This window comes from Leucopleurus acutus (genome assembly GCF_964270905.1).
Source record: "Leucopleurus acutus genome assembly, chromosome: 14".
NCBI classification, from domain to species: Eukaryota; Metazoa; Chordata; class Mammalia; order Artiodactyla; family Delphinidae; genus Leucopleurus; species Leucopleurus acutus.
Window position 1 is genome coordinate 13,630,411 of NC_139156.1, and position 12,434 is coordinate 13,642,844.

Below are 12,434 nucleotides of genomic sequence, written 5' to 3' on the forward strand. Positions count from 1 at the left end.
CCGTATTATATTTTAAAATACTAACAAGTTTCTCTTTAACACTCAAAAATTTACATTGTTTCCTTTATGCCTTCAAAGTATATTTTCTTTCTGCTTTCAACAGAATTTTATCCAACTGTAATGTTTTTATCATTTAAATCCAGTATTCACCACCTTATCTATTATATGAACTGCAATAAATATATGAATATGCATTAGCTTTTTAAAATTTTCTTATGGCCATAAGGTTCTAAGTTCTAAGGTTCTCTCTAAAATTGTGTTATTATAACAATTATTAGTAGTATATAAATGATAACGCCTCAGACATATAATATGAATTTTGATAAATATTAAACACAAAAAGGAACACTGTATTAGAAGTGCATTACCTAATGAGATGGGTGGAGAGAGGATTTTTGGAGGCTTAGAAGAAGAGAAAGTATATTGTTTTTATGCCTAAGAACAATGTAACCCAGTAAAATGGTAAGAGTCAGGTTGGGTGGGAGGTAAGCCTTTCCTCGTCAACTGAGAGACAGGAGATTGTTGAAGGGGGAGGTGATAAAAGAGAATCCTCGTGTCTCTACCTGGGTCCATCTTAGCCAGATCAATTTTTAAATACAGGACATATGGAAACTGAGGGTCTCCTATGGCTTGGGAAGTCTTTATACATACCCAGTGTCCTGAAGGAGCCAACCTGGGAGGCCCTGCCTGATCTGGGACTTTGGGACTCTGTAGCCTCTTATTCAACTCAGCCCCTGCCTTTCCCCTCCAGCCACACTGGTTCATCAGGACCTCTGCACATTCTGGTTCCTCAGGACCTTTGCACATTCTCTGCCTAGGAATTTCTTCCTCTTCTTCTTCTAGTTATCACCTTCTCATTCTTCATTACCAGCCCTAGTACCACTTCTTAGGAGGAGCCACACTTTCATGGACATCCCCCAAGTATCAGACAGGTCCCCTTCTCTTATAAATCTGCATGGAACTGTTACTTCCTCCGGAATATGTCTGTCCATGAGGAACAATACTCACATAAGTGTGATCGGTTACCTCTGTCTCCCTAGGTTATCAGGACTGGGGATACTCTTCTTGGTCATCACTGAGGTTCCAGAACACAGCTGATGCTCATTAAATACCTGCAAAAAGGATGTGCTCTGGGTAAGTCGGGTTCCCTTCTGAGGCGGAGCCATGGGGACCAGAGAGAGAAGCACGGTTGCTGGAAGGCAACGGTTACACCTTCCCCCACCAGAGGCCACTCCTCTGGGACCAGGCTTTGAGGAAGTCCCCTAGTGAACACAACATTTATTTGCTCTTCCTGGGCACTCAGACTGGTGAGCTCAACCACCTTTTTCAAACACTAGGGACTGGGAAGGTACAAAGGTACCACCAGGATTGACTTTTTTTTCACTAAATTTCAATATTTAGGAAAGGTAAGGCATGGAGCTTTCTGGAACATAGCAGTTATTTGAAATAGGCATTATTTGAGATAAACTAACATGAGTTTAAGCTATGAATGGCAACCTGATTGGGTCAGTTTTACAATTCTGTGAACTGGGGCATGTTACTTAACTTTTATGTGCCTCCGTTTCTCATCTGTCACTCAAGCATGATAAGAGGGGCCCCTGACAGAGTTGTTTTGGGGATCAAGGGAGACGATCCTTGCATAGTGCCTGGCACATAGCAGAGCCTCACACTTTAAGTGTTCCCTGGCCTCGGGAAAGTGAAAGTGAAAGTGCTGATACGTGGGAGGTGTAGCTGGTCTGTAGGGAAAATCCTCAGATGCTCCCCCAACCAGAGAACTTGGAAATAATGAAAACAAACTTATGACCTGGACATTATGCTGTGAAATGCAAACAAAGGATCAGAGCAGAAATGGACAATAGAATCCTGATGAGACACAATGGTTTGTGGGCAGCAAAACCTGATACACTGGTTAACACATGGGTAGAGAAAGGAGGTGGAGTACCCAGTGGAGAGCCAGGCACAGGGAAGAGCAGGCTGTTCGTAGACAGAGGAAGCCCCAATGGCTCCCAAGCTCATGAAGAGACACTCAGACCCACTAGTGATCAGAGAAATGCCAATTAAAATGAGAGGGAGATGCAGCGCTACACCCACTGGACTGGCAACAACTAGGAAGCTGGGTAAATGCCGTATGTTGGTGAAGATGTAAGGAAATGGGGACGCTTTCCTTGGGGGTGGAGTGGGGACTGGTGCAGCCTTTCTGGAGAGCAATCAGGAGTGCTTGGTGGAATTAAGTCAGCATGCACCCTCTGATCCAGTCTACGACTCGGGGAAATCCCTAAAGGGGAAGAACTAGGGTAGGCATCGCAGTGTTTTTGGTGGCAGTGGGAAGTTAGAGGCAACCTCAGTTGGGAATAAATAATTGAAATGTGGAGGGTGCTCATCGTGGAGTGCCACGTAGATGGGATTTCCCCGGGTGACTGTGCACAGGTTTTACTAAGTCTTGAGTATGAAGGAAGGAGGAGGAGAGCAAGTTCTTTAACAAGATTGCTTGTTAGTTCAGTAAAAGCTCGCAGAGCACCACTTATTTTGGAGGTTTCATTCCTATTCAAGGGGCCGTATTAAGCCCCTCGGAGTGGGTGCCTTCGTTGAGAAGGGGCCGAGGAGTGAGCATCTGGGATGAAGTGGGAAAGTGGAAATAAACCAAGAAATGGACCTTGCAAGGACCAATGATGATAGTACACGCAGAGCTGAGACAGATGATCAACTCAACTCCCTGTGCACGTGGTTCCCCCCTAAGGGGGCTGTGGCCTGTGGATGCCTAGAGAAGTCAAAGCCTTTCAGTACAGAGTTGGCTGTTCTGAGCGCACAGGCTGTACGTGGGTTTTATCTCCTGGGGCAGGCAGGGCTGTGCTGCGTCTCAAGCCAGACTGACAGGAAATGAGAGCAGATGGAAACCGAGGTCCAGGAAAGAACGGAAAACATCAGAAAAAGTAAGCTCTCTGGCTAAATGCAAAAGACACAGGTGGTTTTCTGTTTTATTTTGTTTTGTTTTTTGCCTTTTCCCTCTTATTTTCTTTATAAGCTTTTAACTGTTTAAAATTATAACAATTGAGAGATTTATGGCACGGTATAGGTATATTATTTATAACAACTATAACTTAAAGGACAAGGTTGGTTGTGGGGCTATAAAGCAGCCAGATTCCTGTATTTTATGTGACGTGGTATATTATTAACTGTAAATGGACTGTAAAATGTCAAAGCTGTGTATTGTAATCTCTAGGGCAACCACTGTATAAGTAATACAAAGAAGAATAAATAGCTAACAGGAAAATTAAAATTAAATGGAATTCTGTAAAGTATTCAAATACTTGTAAAAGGCAGGAAAGGAGGAACAGATGAGCCAAAAAAAAAAAACCCAGAGGAATCAAGCAGAAAACAAAAAATAAAATGATAGATTGAAATCCGACTATATCAACAATTACATTGTGTTCAGGGACACAAGATTAAAGGACAGAAATTGTCAGAATGCATTTTTTAAAATATAGTCCCACCTTTATGCTGTCTATAGGAGACTCTTTAAATGTAAAGACACAGGTAGGTTGAAAGTAAATAGATGAAAAAAATACACCATGCAAACTGTAAGCATAAGAGGGCTGAAGTGACTACATTAATATCAGATAAAATAGATATCAAAACAAAACTTTAAGTGGTGACAAGAAGGAGATATCATAATGATAAAAGTGATTAATTCAATAGAAGACCTGAGAATCATAATGTGTATACAGCCAACAGTAGAGCTTCAAAATGTATGAAACAAAACCAGACAGAATTAAAGAGAGAAAAAGACAATTTCACAATCCAAATTGGGGAACCTAACACCTAGACCAAAAAATCAGCAACGCAGATGATCAGAATCATGCCATTAACCACCTTGGTTTAATTGATATTCATTTAGCCTGAGCAAATAGCAGACTTCACATTCTTTTAAAGTGTTCATGGAAGGTCTCTGCCAGGAGCTATCTCATTCAGAGAGGTTTTTTTTTTTTCTCTTTGAAGCCAGCTCTACTGTTGTTGAACACATATACAAAGAGTGAGGACACAGTTTGTTTTAAATGCATTTTATTTTTACTCTTTTGTGAGTTCTTCTGCATACTGCAAAAGCACATTTTCTGTAGGAAATTGAACCAAATCTACTGTTCTGGTTTTAAGACAGAATGGCAAAGCAAATGTCAATTTACTTGAAGGAGGCCTTGCTGATGGCCAATGAAATTAAGTCATAGATGCTCTAACTTAATAATTCAATCACTGAATTTAACTGGCTTCATGCAGCATTATCTGTAAAATGTGGGTCTCCAGGTTTGGCCACTTTGATAGAATCACTAACCTGTCTGAGGACATTTGCTGTAATTAGAGGCTGCAGAGGAGCCAGCCAGCTGTGAAGGGTAGTGTTTCATCAGCTTTATGCCTTGATTCTCCACTCTCACCTGGACTTTTCAGTCATCCCCAGTGGCTACTCCGATGGCCACCCAGCCTTCCCACAGTCCACCCTCCTCACCAGCTCAAGGGAGTTTCAAAACACCAGGGTGGTCACGCTACTTATTCCCTGTCTAAACCTTCAGCGGCCTTGCACTTGGGATAATGTCAAATGTCTTCAATGTGGCCCAACGGGAAGTGCCTGGTCCAGCCTCGACCACTCCTCCATCTTCATTTGCCACATTGCTCTTGACTCTGATCTGAAATTGGATTCCCTTATAATTATCTGGGCTCTCACATGGCTTCAGATATCTTTGTGTGTCACGAGGGTCCCAGCATTGCAGCCTGAGGAGCCCTGGCCCGGAGGCCCTTCCCAGCCTGGGTCATGCAGCCTCCACACATTTTATGCCACTTGGCCCCTGCCTTCCCCCTCCAGCCACAGAGGGCTCCTTTCAGTAGGGTTCCCTGCCTCAGGGCCTTTGCACTCTCCATTCCTTCTGCCTGCGAAGCTCTTCCTCTCCCTCTTTGTCTGCTTATCTTTCTCATTCCTAGTCTCCCATCTGTTCATACATCCCGTACTCCTTCTCACCCCAGGGCCTTTGCTCAGGCCATTTATGCCGCCTAGAATGTCCTTCCCTCTTACCCCTTTTAACTAGTTAGCTCCCCCTTAGCCTGTATGTCTCAGGTCAAGACACAGGTAGGTTGAAAGTAAATGGATGGAGAGGTATTTCTTCTCAGGGAAGTCATCCCTGACCCCTATGCATTTTTCCCCTGTACTATATTGATAGGTCCCTAAACCTTTCATTCCTGGTACTTTTCATTATAATCACAATTTTACTGATGAGACTGTAATTAATGTCTGACTTCTATATCCCTCCGCCACGCAAGCTGAGGCCAGGGCAGGACCTCTGGCGTCTTACTCCCCACGTCATCCCCGCAGAGCCTCACACTGCCTGGCACAAAGTATCACTAAATGCAGCTGTTGAGTCAGGTTTCCCTGATCATTTAAGCAGCGAGCGCCCTCTGGGGGTAACTCGAGGAATTGACCTCTATTCTCACAGGCTGTAAGAGACAGCAAAGTGCTATGCCCAGCCCAGCTCATGTGCCTTTGCAAAAGTGACGTCCTTCACCTGCACTGTTCACCCCCTTTCTCCTACCTACCCACGCCCCTGCCTCCTCCTACCTGGTTGGGTTTGAAAAACCTTTTTCCCACTATCCCACCAACTCACCAAAAGACCCACTCAATTTATGATCCCATAAGGAATTGACACCTCTGCTTGTTTAACAAGCCTCAAATAATTGAGTCATTTCATGACCCCTCCCTCCCCAGCAGTTACCTGCAGCCATCCCGCGCCCACCCCCAGCCCCCAGCCTCTGTTCCTTCCTGACTCTGAGTCTTTGCTTAGGCAGATCCATCCACATAGAATGCCCTTGGGAAGGGGAGCCCAGCCAGAAGCCAAACGCCCAGATGTCATCACATGGTCACGTTTTCACCATCAAAGCTGAAGGCTCACGGCCATGGGACAGGCGTCCTCTAACTCTGTAGAATGGCTCCTCTTTCCTTTTAAGACCCCCCCAACCCCAGTCACCACCTCCTGCACAAGCAGCCTCTCACCCGCTCCCTGGCACCAGGTACTGCCTCCAATCCATCGGTGACTCAGCGGATCTCAATGAACCACTGCTTCCAACGAGCCCCTCCCCAGCTCAAGAGCCTGAGGCGGCTCGCTAATGCTCCTGTCTAAACCCTCCTGCCTACGTTTTAGGGTGGTCCGCAATCCACCCACTGCACCCCCAGCTCCCACCCTCTGCTCTAATCACACTGGCCTCCTCGGTGCCCCAGCAACAGACATCATTCACATTCTCCTCATATCCCTCTGACCGCAAATCTTACTCCTCGCCCGAGAGCCCAACTCAGGTGCTCTGTCGTCACAAAGTCAAACCTGGGATGACCCACAGCCCGCCCTGGGCCACTACCTCCAAGAATACACAAAGCCCTGATAGCCTGTCCCCCAAAGCATTTACCAGCCAGCGCTCTTCCGCAGTAGGTCCATCTGGGCTCATTCTTTTTTTTTTTTTAAGCTGTACGCGGGCCCGTCACCGTTGCGGCCTCTCCCGTTGCAGAGCACAGGCTCCGGACGCGCAGGCTCAGCAGCCATGGCTCACGGGCCCAGCTGCTTCGCGGCATGTGGGATCCTCCCGGACCGGGACACGAACCCGTGTCCCCTGCATCGGCAAGTGGACTCTCAACCACTGCGCCACCAGGGAAGCCCTGCGCTCATTCTTTTTCTTTTTTCCACCTGGGTCATTCGCCCCTTGATGGCAAGGGAAGCAATTCCTTCCTCTCTGTCTCCCCCAAGGATGGCTTGCGCTGTGCACTGTACAGAGTAGACCCCTGGGACCGGCATCAGAGGCACAGTGAGGAGCCTTCTGCCTCAGTGTGCTCATCTGCACAGGCAGAGTGGATGGGCCGGGTAGACCTGCCCTGTCCAGTCCAGGAGCCACTCACCACCCATGGTCACAGAGCTCCTGAAATGCCACAGGCCGAAGTGAGATGTGCTGTAAGTATAAAACCTGCTATATAGCACAGGGAGCTCAGCTTGGTGCTCCGTGATGACCTAGATGGATGGGAGGGGATATATGTATACCTAGAGCCGGTGCACTTCATTGTACAGCAGAAACTAACACAACATTGTAAAGCAATTATACTCCAATAAAAGAATATAAAAAAAATACACACGGAGTTTCAAAGACTTAGTATGAAAAAAATGTAGAGTTTCATTAATGTTTTGTATTGTTACATGCTGAAACAATATCTTAGATACATTAGGTTAAATAAATATGTTATTAAAACTAATTTCACCCGTTGCTTTTTACTTTTTTAAAACATGGCTGCTAGGAATTAAATTACCTACATGGCTGGAGTGTGTGGCTGGATGGTGTGGGGATAGAACATCAGTGCTGGAAGGGGCCTCGGACGTCATTGAGTCTAATGGCTACCTTTTCCACGCGAGAAAGCAGACTCAGAGAGGGACAGAGGCATGCCCAAAGCCACACCACGTGTGAGGTCCGGGCAGTGAGACTAGAGCCCTGCTTCCTGGGCCTTCATGGTTTGGGGACAGCTGGTGTGCAACCTGGAGGGGCCGACAGGTGGGTGCCCACAGGCAGCCCTCAGCAGCAGAGGATGCTAGAAGGGACTTGGGAGGCTCCCCCCGCCCACTCAGGGCTGTCTTTGCCCACTTGCTATGCTGACCGCATACCCAGACGTCCGCAGGGCAAGAGATTTTAGTGGATAATCAATAGTCCAATAGGGCCGACTGCAAAGCCCCAAACCTAATTATTTTGTTCAGAAACTTGTCTGTAACTAAAAGGCATCTGAGAAATCACTGTCACCATCTCTGAGCGGGAAGAGAAATCCAGTCATTATGTCCAATTGGATTTACATTGACTATTGTCTTGTTGTAGAAGATGTTGTCTCCCTGCAAAACCAGTGTTTGGGTGCCACAGGGACACACACACACACGTACACACTCACACACACACATGTATACATATGTACACACACTCACACACATACATACACATAAGCACACACACACGGCAGAGCTGTCCCTTTTCTAGGAGCCTTTGGGAAGGTTCTGGTCCACCGTTTTTGCACAGGTGGCCAGAGGTGCTGTTACCTGGGTGACTTTCTGGGTCTTATTTTTGAGGTTCCAGATTTTGCCACCCTAATTCCTCTGAGGAGAGTAGAAAACAAATCCCTTTAAAATGGCAGCATGAATATCTTCTGCAACCCCAGGCATTTGCCAAACCCCCTGAATGAGAGAAAATATTTAGGATGAGAAATCTTTTGAAAATTAGTTAAGACATTTGCATGTCAAGTCACTTAGGGTGACTTTAGAATTGCAGTAGGAAAAATCTGGAAGCTCCTGATTGGCTGCACACGGGGGACTGTGAAAGTAAGTGGTGGTCACCCTTACAGTGAAATACCCAGTGGCCACTTAAGAAAACGAGGTAGTGCAAGGTTTACCACGGAAAAGTATCCAAGACATTCTTCATTCTTTGATTTGTGAAATCAAATATCACAGGACAGCGTGTCTGCGATGATTCATTCAGGAAAACAAGTGAACTTATCAAAAAGGCTATAAATACATGTACTCATGCAAAATGCAGACAGATACTGTACAGTCAATACAGTACTGACTGTATTTAGTTCCAGGGACTGAAAATAGTGTGTGGGGGGGAGAGTAGGAAGGTGAAGATTTTTACTCTCCACGGGTAACTTTATGCCCTTGCAATTTTTCTGAAGCGTTATTTACCAGAAGTTTCTAATGCTTCTTTCTCATATCTTTATTATGGGATATATCATATATACAGAAGAGGGCACAAAACATATGTTTACAGAGTAAAAAATAACTGTTCACTGAGCCTCATGTGACCCCGCCCGGGTCAAGATATAAAACACGGCCGGGGGCTTCCCTGGTGGCGCAGTGGTTAAGAATCCGCCTGCCAATGCAGGGGACACGGGTTCGAGCCCTTCTCCGGGAGGATCCCACATGCCGCGGAACAACTAAGCCCGTGCACCACAACTACTGAGCCTGCGCTCTAGAGCCCATGCGCCACAACTACTGAGTCCGTGTGCCACGACTACTGAAGCCCGTGCGCCTAGAGCCCATGCTCCAGAACAAGAGAAGCTACCGCAGTAAGAATCCCACGCACCGCAGCAAAGAGTAGCCCCCACTCGCCGCAACTAGAGAAAGCCTGCGTGCAGCCATGAAGACCCAATGCGGCCAAAAATAAATAAATAAAATAAATAATTTTTTTAAAAAAACCCAGCCGGAAGCCCCGGAGCTTCTGGGGTTCTCTCCTCCATCACAATAACCTCCTTTCCCCTAGAGTTCTTGACTTGTTAGATTTTCTGTTCCTTGCCCTTTTTACAATTCTACCACCTATGGCATTTTCCTAAAAATATAATTGAGGTTTGCCTGTTTTTTATCTTTTTATAAGTGGAATCATCCTGTAGGTGTTCTTTCTCTATCTGGTTCCTTTTCAGTCTCACCAATATCACTGGTGAGTTTCATCCATATGATGTATACCTAACGTTCATTCCTAATCACTGATGTATAGTATTCCATTTCAGGACCATATCGCAATTTCTTTGTTCCTTCTGTGGATGGACATTGTGGTGTCCTGCATTTGTTATTAGCAGTGTTGCTAATAACACACTGGAGATGTGTGGCCCGAGTTTCCCCAGGGTCTGTGCCTGGGAGGGGAACTGCTGGATCATGGGATACCCACAGATTCACCCTTCCCAGCAAATGTCAAATGCTTTCTAAAATAGTTGCATGAATACATATTGCTAATTTTTAAGGTTTTTTTTTTTAAGGTCTTTATGCAACCGGAAAATGGGAAGGTGAAATGGGTTGTAAATTGTGTGCCGACCGACCAGCCTGCTTCAGATCCTGACACGGCCCTTTCTCTCTGTTCTCCACAGCTCACATCTCCCCAAAGATGAGGGAGGGGCTGGTTAGCGGGATTGCTGATGACACTGAACTGCACACATCCCCAGAAGGAAGGGATTCCCCAAAGCTGGTAAAGCCGAGAGGCCGCTAAGCCTACATGCCCAGCAGCAGACAGTCCATCCTCCTGTCCGTACTGCAAGCCCACCGTGTGCCAGGACCATGCAGAGCACCTGAGTGCCTCTGATCTCCCAACGGACCCCACAATGATCAGGCAAGAGAGCAAAATGTCAGCAGTCCCACACAGTGGGGCAACTTTACCAAGTTCAGGGTGTTTAAATAGAAGCTGTTCTCCCATCCGAAACCTCTCCTTGTTCTTTGCATCACTTTGGCCTTCAGAGAGAAGGGTAACCAAATATAAGATGACTCAGCCTAAGGGTGACAATACCGGCGAGACCCTACAGTGGGCCCAGGCAGCATGATGGCTCTAAGTGGGATTGGCTGGGCCATGTGACTGGCTTTGGGGAAAGACTCAGGTTGCCTTTGTAATGGGGCCTGGTGTCCCTCAGTCACCTGTCGGGAAGGAGGAAGGGTGGGTGATGCAAAGGGAGGGAAGGAAGGTGGCAGAGGGCGCGCTCTGCCCACTGGGCCCTCCTGCATTTCGGGAGCAACCCCAGGAAAGGTGCAGGGTGGGGTCAGGGCCCAAAGAATAAGTAGCACCAACAGGGCCCCAGCACCTCATCTACTAACATTTCTTCAACAAACATCCTGCCCTAAGAACACACAGTCCAGCTGGACAGAGAGGACGACACAGGCCTCAGTCACGGGGTAAGTGTGCGGAGGCCAGCAGCGGGCAGGGGAAGGGGGGAGGGCCAGAGCGGGGCCTCGAGGTGGGATCCAGAGTCTGAGAAGGCAGATGCCTTAAGAGCGAAGCCCTGGGTCTACTCAGAAGGAAACAGAATGGGATTCGCTCTCTTTCCACCAGGATCCTTACTTTGTTCAAAATGAAGGCAGGATGTTGTCATCCCAGGCAGGTTTACATCCTAACTGCACCTCCTTCTGTGGTCTCTGTGTGGCCAAACAGCCTGGAGAACCTACAGTCTCCTTAGCATCTACATCACAGAACATTCCACCTGGAGAGAGCCTTAGTGAATCCTCAGCCGGTGGTTTTCATTCCTAACCCACTCTCTCTCTCCTCTCTCTCTCTCTCTCTGTTTTAAGTTATGGACGTCTTTCTTCAAACAAACTGTTATAGGGAAGCAGAATATATAAAACGGAGCAAAGCAAAGCTACTCAGGCCAAAACAGGGGTAAGTGGCTGGAACCTTTGCCTGGGCTTCAGAAAACTCTGTATGAAAACCCCTGGGCTACTTCAGTCCCCTTGTACTCTGGGGAAACTGAGGCACAGAAATGTGGTCCTTACCATAAGCTCTAAGAAAGCAGAGACCTGGTTGGTCTTGTACCACACTGAATCCCCAGCATCCCAACCCCACCCCAAGTCCTAGCACATAGTAGATGCTTAGTAAATATTCATTGGATAGTGACATACAGGCAATGCTGACTGTCTCTGCAGGGTCATCTGTTTTCCTACACATGAAATTGCTTTCCAACGAGACTAAAGGGAGGCTTGAACCTCAGAGAGGCCCCTTAATTGCCCATGTCTTGAATTTACAGCATTTGAAAGGGTTTTATTCTCTGATCTAAATGGCAAGAACAAAAGCAGAGCAGTAAAGAGCCCAGGAGGATGAAAAGAAGCCATAATTTGCATCCAAGATGGAGGTGCCCTTTGTTATCCCACATCCAAGTCAACTTCAAAGTTCTGCTGAACAGATAGATGCACATCAGTCACCATGGCAACAACCAAGAAGCCCAACCCGCCCAACCCTGACAGCCCAACTCCAGGAAGCTGGGGATGGGGGAGGAGACAGAGGGACTACAGTGGGTGGGGAGTCCAAGTACCCATTCAGCCTGGCCCCTCTGTCACCCAGCTCTCTTACTCCTTCTCTGTTGAGGGAGGGGGCTCTGGGTCACCAGCTCCACCTCAACACACGTGAGCACCTGCCACGTGCCTGGGCATCAGAAGTGCTCTCCTTAAGAGCTATACCTCAGTGTCCGGCACACGGTTATTGAACAAAAGCTTGCGATGCGTAAATGAATGAAGAAGCAGCCGAAGTCTCCTGGCCCCGCCTGAAATCAGCGGCATCAGAATCGCTGGGAGGTACACACTCAAGACTGGGAGCTCCTTGAAAGCTGCACACATGCCTCTCAAGTTAGAGCAGGAGAGAGAAGAAGGCAGAGTCAAGACAGCCTCACAGGCGTGTGGCTTGAGCTGCTAGCAGGCTGGGGCTGCCACTCCCCAGATGCATGGGGTGGGGCAGGGCCCCAGGAGAGGTTAGAGCTCTGTCCTGGACTTGTCCAGGGAGAGGTGCTGGGGAAGCAGTCGTGAGTCTGCAGTTCTGGGGCCAGGACTGGAGATGGTGTTTATATCCATCAGAGTGGATGAGACCGAAGGGAGGGAGTGGAGACAGGGAAGAAACGAAGGGTCCAAGGTGTAAGCCCTGCAGCC